Below are 20,934 nucleotides of genomic sequence, written 5' to 3'. Positions count from 1 at the left end.
AAAAATATAGCTCCAAGTAAATTACCGATGGAAGTGGACGAAAGAGGGGATGCCTTCCGGGGCATCCCCAAGCTTTGACTTTTTTGTGTACTTGTATTATCTTGGGGGTGCCATGGGAATCCCCAAGCTTAGGCTCTTGCCACTCCTTGTTCCATGATCCATCAAAAGAATTCACCCAAAACTTGAAAACTTCACAACACAAAACTCAAAATAGAAAACTCATGAGCTCCGTTAGCGAAAGAAAACAAAAGACCACTTAAAGGTACTGTAATGAACTCATTATTTATTTATATTGGTGTTAAACCTACTGCATTCCAACTTCTCTATGGATTATAAACTATTTTACTAGCCAGAGATTCATCAAAATAAGCAAACAACACACGAAAAACAGAATCTGTCAAAAACAGAACAGTCTGTAGTAATCTGTAGCTAGAGCAAGATCTGGAACCCCCAAAATTCTAAAATAAATTTCTGGACGTGAGTAATTTATATATTAATCATATGCAAAAGAATTAACTAAATAGAACTCTCCAAATAAAAATTACAGCAGTTCTCGTGATCGCTAAAGTTTCTGTTTTTTACAGCAAGTTCAACAAGACTTTCCCCAAGTCTTCCCAACGGTTCTACTTGGAACAAACACTAATTAAACACAAAAAACACAACCAAAACAGAGGATAAATAATTTATTTATTACTAAACAGGAGCAAAAAGCAAGGAATAAAAATAAAATTGGGTTGCCTCCCAACAAGCGCTACCGTTTAACGCCCCTAGCTAGGCATAAAATCGAGGATAAATCTAAGTATTGCCATCTTTGGTAGGCAATCCATAAGTGGCTATCATTATAGTTTCATGTGGTAATTTTATTTTTTTTCTTGGAAAGTGTTCCATGCCCTTTTTTAATGGAAATTGAAATCTAATATCCCCTTCATTCATATCAATAATTGCACCAACCGTTCTAAGGAAAGGTCTACCAAGAATAATAGGGCAAGAAGGATTGCAATCTATATCAAGAACAATGAAATCTACGGGCACATAATTCCTATTTGCAACAATAAGAACATCATTAATTCTTCCCATAGGTTTGTTAATAGTGGAATCCGCAAGATGCAAGTTTAGAGAGCAATCATCAAAGTTACGGAAATCTTGCAAATCACATAAAGTCTTGGGAATAGTAGAGACACTAGCACCCAAATCACACAAAGCATAAAACTCATGATCTTTAATTTGAATTTTAATAGTTGGTTCCCACTCATCATAGAGTTTTCTACGGATAGAAACTTTAAAATCAAGTTTTTCTTCATAAGATTGCATCAAGGCATCAACAATATATTCGGTGAAGGCTTTATTTCGACTATAAGCATGTGGAGAATTTAGCACGGATTGCAACAAGGAAATACAATCAATTAAAGAGCAAATTTCATAATTAAATTCCTTGAAATCCAATATAGTGGGTTTAGCAACATCTAGATTTTTATTTCTTTCAATCCCACTTTCATCAATTTCATCATTAAGATCTAAATACTCCGAATTTTTAGAACACCTTCTAGGTAAAGGAAGATCATATTCACTTTCATCAAGATTCATATTACAAAACAAAGATTTAATAGGGGACACATCAATAACTTTTAGATCTTCATCTTGATTTTCATAGGAATTGGAAGAACACGCTTTAATAAAGGCATCTTTGGAAGCACGCATCCTAGCGGTTCTTTCCTTACACTCATCATTTGAAATTCTCATGGCTTTTAGAGACTCATTGATATCATGCTTAGGTGGAATATATCTAAGTTTCAAAGAATCAACATCAAGAGAAATTCTATCAAAGTTCCTAGCCAAATCATCAATCTTAAGCAATTTTTCTTCAATCATAGCATTAAAATTCTTTTGCGAAGAAATAAATTCTTTAATATTAGATTCAAAATCAGAGGGCATCTTATTATAATTTCCATAAGAGTTGTTGTAGGAATTCCCATAATTATTAGAAGGATTACTAGGATATGGCCTAGGATTAAAATTCCCTCTATAAGCGTTGTTACCAAAATTATTCCTACCAACAAAATTCACATCCATAGATTCATTGTTATTCTCAATCAAAGTAGACAAAGGCATATCATTAGGATCAGAAGAAACACTCTTAGTAGCAAATAATTTCATAAGTTCATCCATGTTTCCACTCAACACATTGATTTCTTCTATCGCATGCACTTTTTTATTAGAAGTTCTTTTAGTATGCCATTGAGAATAATTAACCATAATATTATCTAGGAGTTTAGTAGCATCTCCTAAAGTGATTTCCATAAAAGTGCCTCCCGCGGCCGAATCTAAAAGATTTCTAGAAGCAAAATTCAATCCGGCATAAAATTTTTGTATAATCATCCACAAATTCAAACCATGAGTAGGGCAATTACGTATTATTAATTTCATTCTCTCCCAAGCTTGTGCAACATGTTCATGATCAAGTTGTTTAAAGTTCATAATATCGTTTCTAAGAGAGATGATCTTAGCGGTAGGAAAATACTTAGAGATAAAAGCATCTTGGCGCTTGTTCCATGAATCAATACTATTCTTAGGCAAAGACGAAAACCAAGCTTTAGCACGACCTCTAAGAGAAAAAGGAAATAGCTTCAATTTAACGACATCATTATCGATGTCTTTTTTCTTTTGCATATCACATAAATCAATGAAGCTATTCAGATGAGTAGCGGCATCTTCACTAGGAAGTCCGGCGAATTGATCTTTCATAACAAGATTCAACAAAGCAGTATTAATTTCACAAGATTCAGCATCGGTAAGAGGAGCAATCGGAGTGCTAAGGAAATCATTATTATTGGTATTGGTGAAGTCACACAATTGAGTATTATCTTGACCCATCGCGACAAAAAAGCAAACTAGCACACGAGCAAACAAAAAGCAAGCGGAAAAGGAGAGGGAGGATAGAGAGAGAGGGTGAATAAAACGGCAAGGGTGAAGTGGGGGAGAGGCAAATGGCAAATAATGTAATGCGAGAGATAGGGATTGCGATGGGTACTTGGTATGTTGACTTTTGGCGTAGACTCCCCGGCAACGGTGCCAGAAATCCTTCTTGCTACGTCTTGAGCTTGCGTTGGTTTTCCCCGAAGAGGAAGGGATGATGCATCAGAGTAGCGTAAGTATTTCCCTCAGTTTTTGAGAACCAAGGTATCAATCCAGTAGGAGGACACACTCAAGTCCCTCGTACCTGCACAAAACGATAGCTACTCGCAACCAACGCGATTAGGGGTTGTCAAGCCCTTCACGGTCACTTACGAGAGTGAGATCTGATAGATATAATATTTTTGGTCTTTTTGGTATAAAGATGCAAAGTAAAAAGTAAAGGCAAAGTAAAAAGCAAAGCAAGATTAAAGTGATGGAGATTGATATGATGAGAATAGACCCGGGGGCCATAGGTTTCACTAGTGGCTTCTCTTAAGAGCATAAGTATTCTATGGTGGGTGAACAAATTACTGTTGAGCAATTGACAGAATTGAGCATAGTTATGAGAATATCTAGGCATGATCATGTATATAGGCATCACGTCCGTGACAAGTAGACCGAAACTATTCTGCATCTACTACTATTACTCCAATCATCGACCGCTATCCAGCATGCATCTAGATTATTAAGTTAAAAACAGAGTAACGCCTTAAGCAAGATGAGATGATGTAGAGAGATAAATTCATGCAATATGAAATAAACCCCATCTTGTTATCCTCGATGGCAACGATACAATACGTGCGTTGCTGCCCCTTCTGTCACTGGGTAAGGACACCTCAAGATCGAACCCAAAGCTAAGCACTTCTCCAATGGCAAGAACTACCAATCTAGTTGGCCAAACCAAACGGATAATTCGAAGAGACTTGCAAAGATAACCAATCATACATAAAAGAATTCAGAGAAGATTCAAATATTATTCATAGATAGACTTGATCATAAACCCACAATTCAACAAACACACCGCAAAAAGAAGATTACATCGAATAGATCTCCACAAGAGAGGGGGAGAACTTTGTATTGAGATTCAAAGAGAGAGAAGAAGCCATCTAGCTACTAACTATGGACCCGAAGGTCTGAGGTAAACTACTCACACTTCATCGGAGGGGCTAGGATGATGTAGAAGCCCTCCGTGATGACGGCCCTTTTCCGGCGGAGCTCCGGAACATGCCCCAAGATGGGATCCCATGGATACAGAAAGTTGCGGCGGTGGAATTAGGTTTTTGGCTCCTGTTCTGATCGTTTGGGGGTACGTGTGTATATATAGGAGGAAGAAGTACGCCGGAGGAGCAATGAGGGGCCCATGAGGCAGGGGGGCGCGCCCTAGGGGGAGGCGCCCCCCACCCTCGTGACCGCCTCTTTTGTTCCTTGGAGCAGGGTCCAAGTCTCCTCGATCACGTTCAGTGAGAAAATCACGTCCCGAACATTTTATTCCGTTTGGTCTCCGTTTGATATTCCGTTTCTTCGAAACACTGAAATAGGCAAAAAACAGCAATTCTGGGCTGGGCCTCCGGTTAATAGGTTAGTCCCAAAAATAATATAAAAGTGGAAAATATAGCCCAATATAGTCCAAAATAGTAGATAATATAGCATGGAGCAATCAAAAATTATAGATACGTTGGAGACGTATCAGGCATCCCCAAGCTTAATTCTTGCTCGTCCTCGAGTAGGTAAATGATAAAAAGAGAATTTTTGATGCGGAGTGCTAGTTGGCATAATTTCAATGAAAATCTTCTTAATTTTGGTATGAATATTCAGATTCAAAAGATTCAAGACAAAAGTTTATATTGACATAAAAATAATAATACTTCAAGAATACTAACAAAGCAATTATGTCTTCTCAAAATAACATGGCCAAAGAAAGTTATCCCTACAAAATCATATAGTCTGGCTATGCTCTATCTTCACCACACAAAATATTTAAATCATGCACAACCCCGATGACAAGCCAAGCAATTGTTTCATACTCTAACTTTTTCAAAACTTTTTCAATCTTCACGCAATACATGAGCGTGAGCCATGGATATAGCACTATAGGTGGAATAGTATGGTGGTTGTGGAGAAGACAAAAAGGAGAAGATAGTCTCACATCAACTAGGCGTATCAACGGGCTATGGAGATGCCCATCAATAGATATCAATGTGAGTGAGTAGGGATTGCCATGCAACAGATGCACTAGAGCTATAAGTATATGAAAGCTCAAAAAGAAACTAAGTGGGTGTGCATCCAACTTGCTTTCTCATGAAGACCTAGGGCAATTTGAGGAAGCCCATCATTGGAATATACAGGCCAAGTTCTATAATGTAAAATTCCCACTAGTATATGAAAGTGATAACATGAGAGACTCTCTACTATGAAGATCATGGTGCTACTTTGAAGCACAAGTGTGGTAAGAGGATAGTAACATTGTCCCTTCTCTCTTTTTCTCTCATTTTTTTATATGTATCTATTTTTTATTTGGGCCTTTTTTTATTTTATGCCCTCTTTTTATTTGGGCTTCTTTTGCCTCTTTTATTTATTTTTCGTCCGGAGTCTCATCCCGACTTGTGGGGGAATCATAGTCTCCATCATTCTTTCCTCACTGGGAGAATGCTCTAATAATGATGATCATCACACTTTTATTTTTCTTACAACTCAACAATTACAACTCGATACTTAGAACAAAATATGACTCTATGTGAATGCATCCGGCGGTGTACCGGGATATGCAATATGACAATGATGAATGTGTCATGATGAACTAGATGGTGGAAAGTTGCATGGCAATATATCTCGGAATGGCTATGGAAATTCCATATTAGGTAGGTATGGTGGCTGTTTTGAGGAAGGTATATGGTAGGTGTACGATACCGGCGAAAGGTGCGCGGTATTAGAGAGGCTAGCAAAGGTGGAAGGGTGAGAGTGCGTATAATCCATGGACTCAACATTAGTCATAAAGAACTCATATACTTATTGCAAAAATCTAGAAGTTATCAAAGCAAAGTATTACGTGCATGCTCCTAGGGGGATAGATTGGTAGGAAAAGACCATCGCTCGTCCCCGACCGCCACCCATAAGGAAGACAATCGATAAATAAATCATGCTCCGACTTCATCACATAACGGTTCGCCATACGTGCATGCTACAGGAATCACAAACTTTAACACAAGTATTCTTTAAATTCACAACTACTCAACTAGCATGACTTTAATATTATCACCTCCATATCTCAAAACAATTATCATGCTTCAATCTTTTCTTAGTATTCAACACATTCAAAAGAAAGTTTCACAAATCTTGAATACCAAGCATATTATTATTAAGCAAATTACCATGCTATTAAGAGACTCTCAAAATAATTTAAGTGAAGCATGAGAGATCAATAGTTTCTTTAAAACAAATACACCACCATGCTCTAAAAGATCTAAGTGAAGCACATAGAGCAAAATTATAACACTCAAAAGATATAAGTGAAGCACATAGAGCAAAACTACTTAGCTCAAAAGATATAAGTGAAGCACATAGAGTACTCTATCAAATTTTAATTCATGTATGGCTCTCTCAAAAGGTGTGTACATCAAGGATGATTGTGGCATACTAAGACACAAAGACACAAATAATACAAGATGCTCCAAGCAAAACACATATCATGTTGGTGAATAAAAATATAGCTCCAAGTAAATTACCGATGGAAGTGGACGAAGGAGGGGATGCCTTCCGGGGCATCCCCAAGCTTTGACTTTTTGGTCTCCTTGGATTATCTTGGGTGTGCCATGGGCATCCCCAAGCTTAGGCTCTTGCCACTCCTTGTTCCATGATCCATCAAAAGAATTCACCCAAAACTTGAAAACTTCATAACACAAAACTCAAAATAGAAAACTCATGAGCTCCGTTAGCGAAAGAAAACAAAAAACCACTTCAAGGTACTGTAATGAATTCATTATTTTTTTATATTGGTGTTAAACCTACTGTATTCCAACTTCTCTATGGATTATAAACTATTTTACTAGCCATAGATTCATCAAAATAAGCAAACAACACACGAAAAACAGAATCTGTCAAAAACAGAATAGTCTATAGTAATCTGTAGCTAGCGCAAGATCTGGAACCCCCAAAATTCTAAAATAAATTTCTGGACGTGAGGAATTTATCTATTAATCATCTTCAAAAATAATTAACTAAATAGCACTCTCCAAATCAAAATTACAGCAGTTCTTGTGATCGCTAAAGTTTCTGTTTTTTACAGCAAGTTCAACAAGACATTCCCCATGTCTCCCCAACGGTTTTACTTGGCACAAACACTAATTAAACACAAAAAACACAACCAAAACAGAGGATAAATAATTTATTTATTACTAAACAGGAGCAAAAAGCAAGGAATAAAAATAAAATTGGGTTGCCTCCCAACAAGCGCTACCGTTTAACGCCCCTAGCTAGGCATAAAATCGAGGATAAATCTAAGTATTGCCATCTTTGGTAGGCAATCCATAAGTGGCTATCATTATGGTTTCATGTGGTAATTTTATTTTTTTTCTTGGAAAGTGTTCCATGCCCTTTTTGAATGGAAATTGAAATCTAATATCCCCTTCATTCATATCAATAATTGCACCAACCGTTCTAAGGAAAGGTCTACCAAGAATAATAGGGCAAGAAGGATTGCAATCTATATCAAGAACAATGAAATCTACGGGCACATAATTCCTATTTGCAACAATAAGAACATCATTAATTCTTCCCATAGGTTTCTTAATAGTGGAATCCGCAAGATGCAAGTTTAGAGAGAAATCATCAAAGTTACGGAAATCTAGCAAATCACACAAAGTCTTGGGAATAGTAGAGACACTAGCACCCAAATCACACAAAGCATAAAACTCATGATCTTTAATTTGAATTTTAATAGTTGGTTCCCACTCATCATAGAGTTTTCTACGGATAGAAACTTTCAACTCAAGTTTTTCTTCATAAGATTGCATCAAGGCATCAACAATATGTTCGGTGAAGGCTTTATTTCGACTATAAGCATGTGGAGAATTTAGCACGGATTGCAATAAGGAAATACAATCAACTAAAGAGCAACTTTCATAATTAAATTCCTTGAAATCCAATATAGTGGGTTTAGCAACATCTAGATTTTTATTTCCTTCAAATCCACTTTCATCAATTTCATCATTAAGATCTAAATACTCCGAATTTTTAGAACGCCTTCTAGGTAAAGGAAGATCATATTCACTTTCATCAAGATTCATATTGCAAAAAAAAGATTTAATAGGGGACACATCAATAACTTTTAGATCTTCATCTTGATTTTCATAGGAATTGGAAGAACACGCTTTAATAAAGGCATCTTTGGAAGCACGCATCCTAGCGGTTCTTTCCTTACACTCATCATTTGAAATTCTCATGGCTTTTAGAGACTCATTGATATCATGCTTAGGTGGAATATATCTATGTTTCAAAGAATCAACATCAAGAGCAATTCTATCAACGTTCCTAGCCAAATCATCAATCTTAAGCAATTTTTCTTCAATCATAGCATTAAAATTCTTTTGCGAAGAAATAAATTCTTTAATATTAGATTCAAAATCAGAGGGCATCTTATTATAATTTCCATAAGAGTTGTTGTAGGAATTCCCATAATTATTAGAAGGATTACTAGGATATGGCCTAGGATTAACATTCCCTCTATAAGCGTTGTTACCAAAATTATTCCTACCAACAAAATTCACATCCATAGATTCATTGTTATTCTCAATCAAAGTAGACAAAGGCATATCATTAGGATCAGAAGAAACACTCTTAGTAGCAAATAATTTCATAAGTTCATCCGTCTTTCCACTCAACATATTGATTTCTTCTATCGCATGCACTTTTTTATTAGAAGTTCTTTCAGTATGCCATTGAGAATAATTAACCATAATATTATCTAGGAGTTTAGTAGCATCTCCTAAAGTGATTTCCATAAAAGTGCCTCCCGCGGCCGAATCTAAAAGATTTCTAGAAGCAAAATTCAATCCGGCATAAATTTTATGTATAATCATCCACAAATTCAAACCATGAGTAGGGCAATTACGTATTATTAATTTCATTCTCTCCCAAGCTTGTGCAACATGTTCATGATCAAGTTGTTTAAAGTTCATAATATCGTTTCTAAGAGAGATGATCTTAGTGGGAGGAAAATACTTAGAGATAAAAGCATCTTTGCGCTTGTTCCATGAATCAATACTATTCTTAGGCAAAGACGAAAGCCAAGCTTTAGCACGATCTCTAAGCAAAAAAGGAAATAGCTTCAATTTAACGACATCATTATCGACGTCTTTTTTCTTTTGCATATCACATAAATCAACGAAGCTATTCAGATGAGTAGCGGCATCTTCACTTGGAAGGCCGGTGAATTGATCTTTCATAACAAGATTCAACAAAGCAGTATTAATTTCACAAGATTCAGCATCGGTAAGAGGAGCAATCGGAGTGCTAAGGAAATCATTATTATTGGTATTGGTGAAGTCACACAATTTAGTATTATCTTGAGCCATCGCTACAAACAAGCAAACTAGCACACGAGCAAAAAAAAAGCAAGCGGAAAAGGAGAGGGAGGATAGAGAGAGAGGGCGAATAAAACGGCAAGGGTGAAGTGGGGGAGAGGCAAATGGCAAATAATGTAATGCGAGAGATAGGGATTGCGATAGGTACTAGGTATGTTGACTTTTTGCGTAGACTCCCCGACAACGGCGCCGGAAATCCTTGTTGCTACGTCTTGAGCTTGCGTTGGTTTTCCCTGAAGAGGAAGGGATGATGCATCAGAGTAGCATAAGTATTTCCCCCAGTTTTTGAGAACCAAGGTATCAATCCAGTAGGAGGCCACGCTCAAGTCCCTCGTACCTGCACAAAACAATAGCTACTCGCAACCAACGCGATTAGGGGTTGTCAAGCCCTTCACGGTCACTTACGAGAGTGAGATATGATAGATATAATATTTTTGGTCTTTTTCGTATAAAGATGCAAAATAAAAAGTAAAGGAAAAGTAAAAAGCAAAGCAAGATTAAAGTGATGGAGATTGATATGATGAGAATAGACCCGGGGGCCATAGGTTTCACTAGTGGCTTCTCTTAAGAGCATAAGTATTCTACGGTGGGTGAACAAATTACTGTTGAGCAATTGACATAATTGAGCATAGTTATGAGAATATCTAGGCATGATCATGTATATAGGCATCACGTCCGTGACAAGTAGACCGAAACGATTCCGCATCTACTACTATTACTCCACTCATCGACCACTATCCAGCATGCATCTAGAGTATTAAGTTAAAAGCAGAGTAATGCCTTAAGCAAGATGACATGATGTAGAGAGATAAATTCATGCAATATGAAATAAACCCCATCTTGTTATCCTCGATGGCAACGATACAATATGTGCCTTGCTGCCCCTTCTGTCACTGGGTAAGGACACCGCAAGATCGAACCCAAAGCTAAGCACTTCTCCAATGGCAAGAACTACCAATCTAGTTGGCCAAACCAAACGGATAATTCGAAGAGACTTGCAAAGATAACCAATCATACATAAAAGAATTCAGAGAAGATTCAAATATTATTCATAGATAGACTTGACCATAAACCCACAATTCATCGGTCTCAACAAACACACCGCAAAAAGAAGATTACATCGAATAGATCTCCACAAGAGAGGGGGAGAACTTTGTATTGAGATTCAAAGAGAGAGAAGAAGCCATCTAGCTACTAACTATGGACCCGAAGGTCTGAGGTAAACTACTCACACTTCATCGGAGGGGCTAGGATGATGTAGAAGCCCTCCGTGATGACGGCCCTCTTCTGGCGGAGCTCCGGAACAGGCCCCAAGATGGGATCTCATGGATACAGAAAGTTGCGGCGGTGGAATTAGGTTTTTGGCTCCTGTTCAGATCGTTTGGGGGTATGTGTGTATATATAGGAGGAAGAAGTACGCCGGAGGAGCAACGAGGGGCCCATGAGGCAGGGGGCGCGCCCTAGGGGGGTGCCCCCCACCCTCGTGACCGCCTCTTTTGTTCCTTGGAGCAGGTTCCAAGTCTCCTGGATCATGTTCGGTGAGAAAATCATGTTCCCGAAGATTTTATTCCGTTTGGACTCCGTTTGATATTCCGTTTCTTCGAAACACTGAAATAGGCAAAAAACAACAATTCTGGGCTGGGCCTCCGGTTAATAGGTTAGTCCCAACAATAATATAAAAGTGGAAAATAAATCCCAATATAGTCCAAAACAGTAGATAATATAGCATGGAGCAATCAAAAATTATAGATACATTGGAGACGTATCATCTACCAAATCATTGTCTTCACCAAGCATACTGGTTCTATTTCCTCAACCCTTCCATTTCCTCATTACCGTGTTGTGTGCTTGTTCATATTTGTTTGAAGACTTTGACTGAAGATGTTCCCAATTTCCTCGGTTCAATTTCTTCAGTCTGTTTGTGTTCATCTTGTTTATCCCGTGTTTACGCTTTCTGTACTCTGTGCTCGTTTTCATTTCATCATGAAGACCATGCTTATGTTCTGTTATGTTTACATCTGAGTACTTATTCCACTTCAAGTAGTTCTTCTCTTAGGAATTTCCTCACTCTGAAATTCCTCAGTGAAGAATTCATAAAAATCGCCTATTCACCCCCCTCTAGTCGACTTAACACACTTTCAATTGGTATCAAAGCAAGGTACTCCCTTGTTCTGTGTGATTTTGGTTTAACCGCCTGGAGTTTTAGTTATGTTGACCACAGGAATGAAGACTGTGACATGCCCCATCTTTGACAGTCATGATTATCCCAAGTGGAAGGCCATGATGAAGAAGCGCCTCATGGCGATGAACAGCGAACTCTGGGCCATCACTGAGATTGGTCTTACTGACCTATGCAAGATGGCGGAGGCTGATGATATTCGCAAGTACATGCTACTCAACCTCATGGCGAAGGACATCATCTACTCCGGCTTGTCACAAAATCAGTTCAGGAACGTTATGCATCTCAGCCATGCGAAGCTCATCTGGGACCAACTCTCTAAGGTCTATGAAAGTTATCGATCTCACCATGAACCCTGGTTCGAGGACTTCATGGAATCGCGCAAGGATATGACTTTCAATCCAGAATCATCATCCTCTGCACCATGCCTTATGGCAAAAGGTGCCAAGGTAACTGAATGCTACTTATCTGAGTCCATTGATGATGAATCTGATGATGAATTTGGACCTAGTTATGTCAAACTTGCTTCCCTTGCCACTAAACAACAAAGAGCTTTGGAAAAATTTCAAAACATGCTAGATGAGAACGACGATATGTTGGGTGAAGAAATGGATCATTCTAAAGCTTTGGTTGAAAGTCTTCAGGGACTTCTGTCCAAGTTTTACAATCTTCAAGGTCATCATAACACTCTTATCTGATCATGAGAAGCTTTCTTATGAATTTCTTCAAAGAAAGGAAGATCTTGAGCAGTTAAGAGTGAGTTATGAAGATCTTCAGAAGGAGCGTGATACATTACTTGTTTAACAAATCAGCGCTACTCAGGAAGAATTTATTCCTCCATGTTTGAAGTGCATTGAACGTGAATCTGCTAATTATTCACCTAAATGCTCAAATGCTTCCATTGCTGCAAATTCTTCAACTGTCTCTGCTATCACTAATTCCTCATCAGAGGACATTGCTGGTATCACTAACGATGTAGGGCTGAAGGAATTTTATATGACAGGCATGTACAAAAGCCTCAAAGGGCATCAGGCTCTTTATGATGTGCTTAAAAAGTAGATCCTCAACAGGAACCCTAGGAAAGAGGGTATTGCCTTTGAGAGGAAACTCAATGCCGATGGGACCTACTGGAAACCTGAGCAGTATCCCAAAACCTCATGGGTTGCTGCAAAGGGACCTGCAGTGGATCCATCTACTTTATCTGGATTTACATGTGAATCTTCATATTCTTCTGATGAATCATTTGACTCCAACTATAAACTGTTCAAAAATCAGAATGGTGAAGTATTTGCTAGATATGTTGGCACTAACTGCAGGAACGATTCTCCTATGAAGAAAATCTGGGTTCCCAAAAGGTGCCTTGAAAGTCTTCAGGTGAATGTCATCATGACATCACCTGTGAAGAATAGGAACCCCAGATCAAATTCTTCATAAGGATCCAAGTCCTCATACATACCAAATTCCTCACGTGGATCAAATTCCTCAAAAGGATCAAAGTCCTCATACGAATATCATCATGCTAACCCTTCTGTTTTGCAGGGAAGATCTAAGGATTATGTATATGTGCACTATTCTTCAAATCATTATGTTCATAAATCCTCGAAGAATTTCTCTTCTTACTCTTATGCTTACCCTAACCCCTCTTATGTGAAACGAAGTGGATTGGCATCTATGCCACCTTTCTCTTATGGAGCTCGCAGAATGATGAACTCTTTGCCATCCCTTCAGATGTGGGTGGTGAAGAAAAATAACTAATCTCTTATGCAGGGTTAGGTCTCCAGACGAACTTAATCGTCTGAAGAATTTGCTGGAGACCTGAATTTGCTAGAAAGGACACAAGCTAATCATGAAGAAATGAATTCTCATTTCTCACGTCCTCATACTGCTTTATCTGTTCTATTGCTTGACGAAATTGATCTGATGAAATTGATATCATATTTTTCACTGATGAAGTATATGAGTTTGTAAGCTTCACTAATTCATCTGCAGGATGATCAACCCAAAGCCACTGAGTGGGTCCTTGATAATGGATGTACAAATCACATGACTGGTGACATGAGCTTATTGTAGGACTCTCCTATATATCCATCACATCTGAAGCATATCACCTACGCTGACAAAGGCAAAAGCAAGGTATTGGGTCTAGGTAAGGTTGCAATCTCAAAGGATCAACACATGGACAAAGTCATGCTTGTCGAGTCCTTAGGGTTCAACCTCATGTCTGTATCAATGCTTTGTGATCTTGATATGGTTGTTGTCTTTGGCAAGTATCGTTGTGTTGTGATCATGGAAGCTGATAATTCCAAAGTCTTCGAAGGCTTTAGGAGAGGAGATTTGTATACTGTAGATTTCTCTACAGGACCACAACCTGCTACATGTCTACTTGCAAAAGCTTTAGAAGGCTGGCTATGGCATCAATGACTTGGTCATGCTGGGATGAGGAACTTGCACACGCTCGCGAAGAAGAAGCATGTCATTGGCATCGAGGGTGTTGAATTCCTCAAGGACCATTTGTGTGGAGCTTGTGAGGCCGGAAAGATGACCAAGGCCAAGCATCCCTCAAAGACCATCATGACTACCACACATCCATTTGAATTGCTTCACATGGATCTCTTTGGCCCTACTCACTATGCCACATTTACTAATGCTGCATCTTTATATGGCTTTGTCATTGTTGATGATTATTCTTGATATTGATGGGTGTATATCATCACTTACAAAACTGAAGTGCGGGAAGTCTTCAAACGATTTTCCTCGAGGGATTCAACTAACTTTGGTGTGAAGATCAAGCACATCAGAAGTGAGAATGGAACTGAGTTCAGGAACACTGGTCTTGATGACTATCTTGATGAACTTGGTAACACTCATGAGTTATCTGCTCCTTATACTCCTCAGCAAAATGGCATCATGGAGCGCAAGAACATGACTCTTGTTGAGATGGCTCGCACTATGCTTGATGAGTACAAGATGCCTACTCGCTTCTAGCCTGAGGCAATTGATACTGCGTGCCACATCATCAACAAGGTATATCTTCACAAATTCTTCAAGAAGACTGCATATGAACTCCTCACTGACAAGAAACCCCAATGTGAGTTATTTCAAAGTCTTCGGGGCTAAATGCTGGATTAGAGATCCTCATCACAGTTCTAAATTTGCACCGTAAGCACATGATGGTTTTATGCTCGGTTATGGTAAGGACCTGCACACCTACAGAGTCTTCAACACCTATCACCACAAGGTTGTTGAAACTGTAGATGTGCGGTTCGATGAAACTAATGGCTCACAAAGAGAGCACCTACCTCTTGTGACAGATGAAATACCTCATGAGGAATCCATCAAGTTCAAGGCTACTGAGGATGTCATTCCTACCGAAGAATTTGCTGAAGAAGTCATTCCAAAACATGAATAATGTCATGCTGATGCACTTGAGGAAAATGATGCTGAAGAAAATGCTGATCAAATTCCTCAACAACAACCAGCTCATCCTCGCGTTGCAAATGAAGTGCAAATTGAGAAAATCATCAGCGACATCAACATTCCAGGTCCTCTCACATGCTCAAGAGCTTAACTTTTGTGGGCACTTTGCTTTTGTCTCTATCATAGAGCTGTCGGTGTTCTGGGAATGGGGGTCCCCAGACTTGCCTTCCTGCGGCCCGCAGCGTGGCTCCACCAGCGGCCCTGTACGGCCCATCTTCACTAGCAAAAACTCAAGACCCTCGCGAGGGGCCAAGCCTTGCGAGGCGGACGACGCAAGACCTCCTCAGGGGCGGCCTCACCAGGCTGGCTCACGAGTGGCGGAGAGATCAAGGCAAGGGACACCTCGCGAGGTTTATGTGATGCAAGCCATGACGACTAGAACCAGGCGGGCGCCAGACGGGCACCAGCGCGCACAGTGTCCTTGTTTCCTCTTTGGTGCTAAAGGGGCAAGCACATGCGAGGAGTCCCGAGGCATCAGGCAAAGGTTTCCATATCGGTGCAACAAGACCAAGACCAGCAGGACGGTAGGACGGAGGTCACCGTGGAGCCGAAGACGACGTCACCGCCGGAGCCTTTGGCAGGCGAAGACTACTTTTGTCAGGATAGCTTGTACTAGTTGTCTCCCTTCGAATTTGGCTATTGTAGGACCCCTTCCCGCTCAATATTTTGGAAGAGGACCAGGGCCTCTATATATAGGACTAGCCACCACCATAGGGAGGCAGCTGATTCCGATCCTCAATCACACAAGCACACCAAGCACAAGAACACCTCACCTCGTGAGGCTGTTCTTCCCTTGTAACTGTTCATTCTCAGCCCAAGAGGCAATCCACCACAACACACTGGAGTAGGGTATTACAACACAACGGTGGCTCGAACCAGTATAAATCTTGTGTGTCGTGTTCTTTGGGTTCGTCGAGCTAGGCCGTGAAATCATACATAGTGCGAGCTAGAGAGGGGGAGAGATCTTAGTGTACACACCTGTGTTCGAACCTCAAGGGATTTGCCGAAACCCAAAATCCGGCATTTGGCATGCCAGGTAGGGGTGCGCTTAAGCTTTCCTCTTCGTCGATCCACGCTTCGCCACTCCACCAAGTTCATGGCCGACGCTTGCCGGGCCCGCGTTGAGCGCCGGGCCGCTCTCGCCACCCACGTCGCTCAGACAGCCCTGTCGGCGGATTCCCCGTCGTTCTCCGTCACCCACCGCCAACACCGCCACTGGCCCGGTGGCAAATGAGCAGCAAGCTTCTTCACTACACCCCTCCGTGCGCCGAGACGGTCGCACCGCCACCCCGTCGCAGACTCCGGCTGTCTCATCGTCGCACGCTCGCCGTGCCCCCACGGCCGCGCAGGCCGCACTACTCATGGCACACGAGCTCCTGCGCTACCGCCCGGTCAATGACCTCTACGAGGACTGGTTGGACTGCATCACCAAGCTCGTCAGCGCCGCGGGGGGCTCTCCTGCACCATCCCTCTCGCTGCCTCGCCCGCCCCGGCTGCGGGCGATGTGGTTCACGGAGCGCCTCCGCCCCCTCGCACCAAGATGGTGCCCTCACGTCGAGGCGTGCGGCTCATGGAGTGCCTCAGCCTCCCCCGCATCAAGACGACATCCTAGCTCCAAGATGTGCGGTCCCGCGGCGTGATCCACCGCGCCGTGCGCCTGCGCATGAAGAAGGAAGTTGCCAGGAGGTTCCTCGTCCACAAGAAAACGCTCCACCGCTTCCAGCACCGCTATGTCAGGATCGCTTGCTGCGGTAGGGCCATGTGCCACTTGTTGTGGCGGCGCAGGGACACCAAGGTCAAACTCCGCCTTCGCGACGGGCCCCGGTGGCCACGGCGGGCTGCCGCGCCTTCACTCCTGAGTTGCGTAGCATCGTCTGGCCGGGCAAGTTCAAGAAGGATCTGCCTCCTCGCTACGATGGCATCCCCGACCCTGCGGAGTTCTTGCAGCTCTACGAGCTAAGCATCGAGGCGGCCAATGGCAACGAAAAGGTCATGGCAAACTGGTTTCCCATGGCTCTCAAGGACGGCGCTCGCTCATGGCCCCTGAACCTGCCCCCAGGCTCAATATCCTCCTGGGATGAGATGTGCAACCACTTCATCGCCAACTTCCAGGGCACTCGCGACCGTCCCCAGGTCGCGGGCGACCTGCCCCGCATCAAGAAGCAGCCAGGAGAAACCCTGCAGAAGTACATCCAGCGCTTCAACAGCGCGCGTATCTGGATCCCCAAGGTGACGGACAAGGCCATCATCTCAGCATTTTCCGACAGTGTACATGACATCAAGATGAAGGAGGAGCTCGCCATCCATGAGGAGTTGTGCATGACTTTGGATCTGTTCAACATAGCAACCAAGTGTGCAAGAGCTGAGGAGGGGCGCCTCTCCCTCCTCGAGATCCCTGCTGCGGATCCAAAGGAGAAGAAGGCCAAGGTCAAGGACATGAAGCGCAAAGGAGCGGCCGTACTCGTAGCAGAACTGGACACCAAGCATGGCGGAGATCTTCCTGAGTCGTCCAAGGGCAGCCGTAAGTTTTACGCCTTACACAACATGCGCACCCACAACACCAACGATTGTCAAGAGCTCAGGGACATTCGAGATGGACGCTTCGGTCGATGCCCTGAGCGCAACGACCCAGGCTACGACTGAGGAGGTGGACGAGGTGGAGGACGTTGGGACGACCATGGCCCTCGCCAGGAGTGGCGCGACCAGCCTCGCGAGGATCGTTGGCAAGACCATCCTCGTGAGGGTGCCTAGAGGGACCAGCCTCGCGAGGACCGTCCTCAGGGCAACCCTGGTCTTCCTCCGCTACTGCCGCCAAGGAGGAACGACGACCATCGGCAGGACGAAGGGGCTGGGGGCTTCTAGGAGCCGCGTGCCATCGCCTGCATCTTGGCTGGCGCTCAGGCCCCAGCCTCCCAGTGCATCTTCAAGCAGTTCTCTCGCGAAGTGAATGCAACTCTCCCCAAGCTCAAGGCGACGTGCCTACTCAGGTGGTCCAAGTACGCCATCACCTTTAGCTTGGCGGACCAGCTCAAATGCATGGCAACCACTGGCGTCCTCCTGATGCTCTTCTCACCCGTCATCAGCAATGTTCAAGTCACCAAGACCCTCATCGATGGCGGTGAGGGAGCCCTGGACTAAGGGGTCCTCGGGCGTCTGGCCTGTTAGCCATGGGCCGGACTGATGGGCTATGAAGATACAAAGACCGAAGACTCTGCACCGGTGTCCGGATGGGACTCTCCTTGGCGTGGAAGGCAAGCTTGGCGACCGGATATGTAGACTCCCTTCTTTGTAACCGACCTTGTGTAACCCAAGATCCTTCCGGTGTCTATATAAACCGAGGACTTTGTTCGGATAGGAGAGACTCATGATCATATCCATACAAGCTAGACCTCTAGGGTTTAGCCATTACGGTCTCAAGGTAGATCAAATCTTGTAATACTCATATTCATCAATATCAATCAAGCAGGACATATGGTATTACCTCCATAGAGAGGGCCCGAACCTGGGTAAACATCGTGTCCCCTGTCCCCTATTACCATTGACCTTAGACGCACAGTTTGGGACCCCCTACCCGAGATCCGCCAGTTTTGACACCGACAGGCGGCGCAAGGCTCAGTGTCCTGTCCGTCGAGACGTTCGATAGCCTTCAAGTGCCATACGATCAGCTCCAGCCCACCAAGCCTTTCTCAAGAGTGACAGATGGCTCCACCACCCCGATAGGGCAAGTTCGCCTCCCTGTCACCTTCGGTCAGCGGAACAACTACCACACCGAGCTCATCAACTTTGATGTCACCCACATCCGCCTGCTGTACAACACTATCCTCGGGTACCCAGCACTGGCAAAATTCATGGCAGTCACCCACCATGGCTACAACGTCCTCAAGATGTCGGGAAGCGGCGGAATCATCATAGTCCCTTGCGAAGAAAGAGATGCGGTGTGCTCCCTGAATGTCGCCTTCCAAGCTGCATCAATCGAAGACCCTGACAGCGCGGGCGCGCAGTACCCTCCAGAGGCCAACCCCAAGAAGAAGAAGTAGCTACTCTGCACTGGGCCTCAAGGGAGCGGCACCTCAAGTGGCGCCACTTCAGGATCTACGCCAGCGCCTGGGGCGCCTCCCTCCCTCGCATAGGGAGGCGTGCCCAGTGCCCTCCTCGGGCAGGGCTTGGGGGCTCTCTTTTGGAGGGCCTCGGACCTGGCCAACATCACGAGGGAGGCGCTCGGGCACCACGTGGAGGCGTGCTTTGCGACACGCTTCCCTCAGGAGGACACCGGGTGAGGAGCGCCCGACGCTCAGGAGTTCATCACCAAGGCATCTCAGGAGCTTCAGGAAGCAAGAGCAATACACGGCGACCGCCGCCCACCTGGCGCTGCTCCCCACACAGGCGAGGGTGGTGAGCTACGTGTCTGCATCGACATCCCAGGGCTCAACAGGGCTGCATCTCAGGAGCGCTTATGGCCTTCGCGTGCTGGACGGTGTGAGGGTCCACCTCACAACTACGTTCACATGCTTTTCGGCCTGCCGAGCGTAGCAGCCGCCTTCCAGCGCAACCTGCGGAGCACCCTGGCGGGTTAGGAGGCTAGGCATCATGCAGTCCTGGCGGAGATGGAGACGGTCCTCAGGAGGCCACCCGAGCCTCCAGAGCCTCCCGAGGCTCAGGGTCTCGACGGCTCATGAGGAGCGGCTTCTTCACTACACGTCTTCAGCTACCCCAACACTCCTTCGACAACCAAACCAGGTGACATCTTTCCAAGTTCATTCAGCTGGGAGCGCCCCCTGGGCTGCATCATTCCCAGGCCGCGTGGGTCAGTCCCTGTGGCATGTATCCGTTTGCATCTTTAGTCCACCCTGCTGGGGGCGCCCCTCGGGCTGCATCATCCCCAGGCCGCTCGGGTCCGACCCAGTGGCATGTATCGTTCTCGCATTTACCTAAGCTAGTTGATTTTCATGCGTAATCTATCTATGGATATCACTTGCTTGATTGTCACCCACCATGGGAGCCGTGCGCCGATCGTATTTCTTTAGGATCCTTTGCATAAGAAGGCTAGGCACGGCGTCTGTGCTCGGGCCCGTCCCTGCAGCGTCAATAAATCCAATGTCCGAGCTCTGTCTGGCGAGCCAACCCCGTTCACGTCACCTCCGGGGGTTGTTGGTGCTTGACCTTCTCGTGCGATAGCCTCAGGAAATTCATTCGGCGCAGGTTATATAACCATCTCGCAGGAATGCCACATCCATTGTTGAGGATATAACTATTAGGTATGACCCGCCCAGGAGGGGTTGGGTCATCCCTATGACGATTATTCACAATGAAGCCCAAGATCATATGGCGGTTCATAGATAGGCTTGGTAGAGGGACCAGACCCTAAGGCGGCTTAAGGCCCATGGATGTAAACCGCCATGTGTGTAAACTTGTACTGTAAGGCATATAAGAAAGGTCACCGAGCTGGATACGTTGTATAAGCCGGCTGGGACTCTGTAGCCTCCAGGGCGTCAACCCGTGTATATAAGGGGACGGCCTAGCGGCGACTTAGGACAAGAAACAACAGATTGAGAGCCAGGTCAAGCATATTTGCTCCCTGCTCATCGAAACCCTAGCAATACCACCTACAACCGGACTAGGCTTTTACCTTCGCTGTAAGGGGCTGAACCAGTATAAACTCCTCATGCCCTTTGTCCTGATTAACCCCTTTAAGCTAACCTCATCGTGATGGCTCCACGACTAAGTCCTCACACTAGGACATCTGCCGTG

The 20,934-nt window shown here is 43.8% G+C and overlaps 1 pseudogene; it reads left to right on the top strand.

Moving 5' to 3' along the window:
• Positions 1 to 11,753: 11,753 nt before the first annotated feature.
• Positions 11,754 to 13,464, top strand: LOC147975744 (uncharacterized; annotated as a pseudogene).
• The last annotated feature ends 7,470 nt before the right edge of the window (positions 13,465 to 20,934 follow it).

Source organism: Triticum urartu, chromosome 4A, assembly GCF_056163025.1.
Source record: "Triticum urartu cultivar PI428250 chromosome 4A, HENAU_Tu73, whole genome shotgun sequence".
NCBI lineage: Eukaryota > Viridiplantae > Streptophyta > Magnoliopsida > Poales > Poaceae > Triticum > Triticum urartu.
The sequence above is the reverse complement of the archived record's forward strand: the minus strand, read 5'-3'. Positions and strand labels throughout refer to the sequence as shown.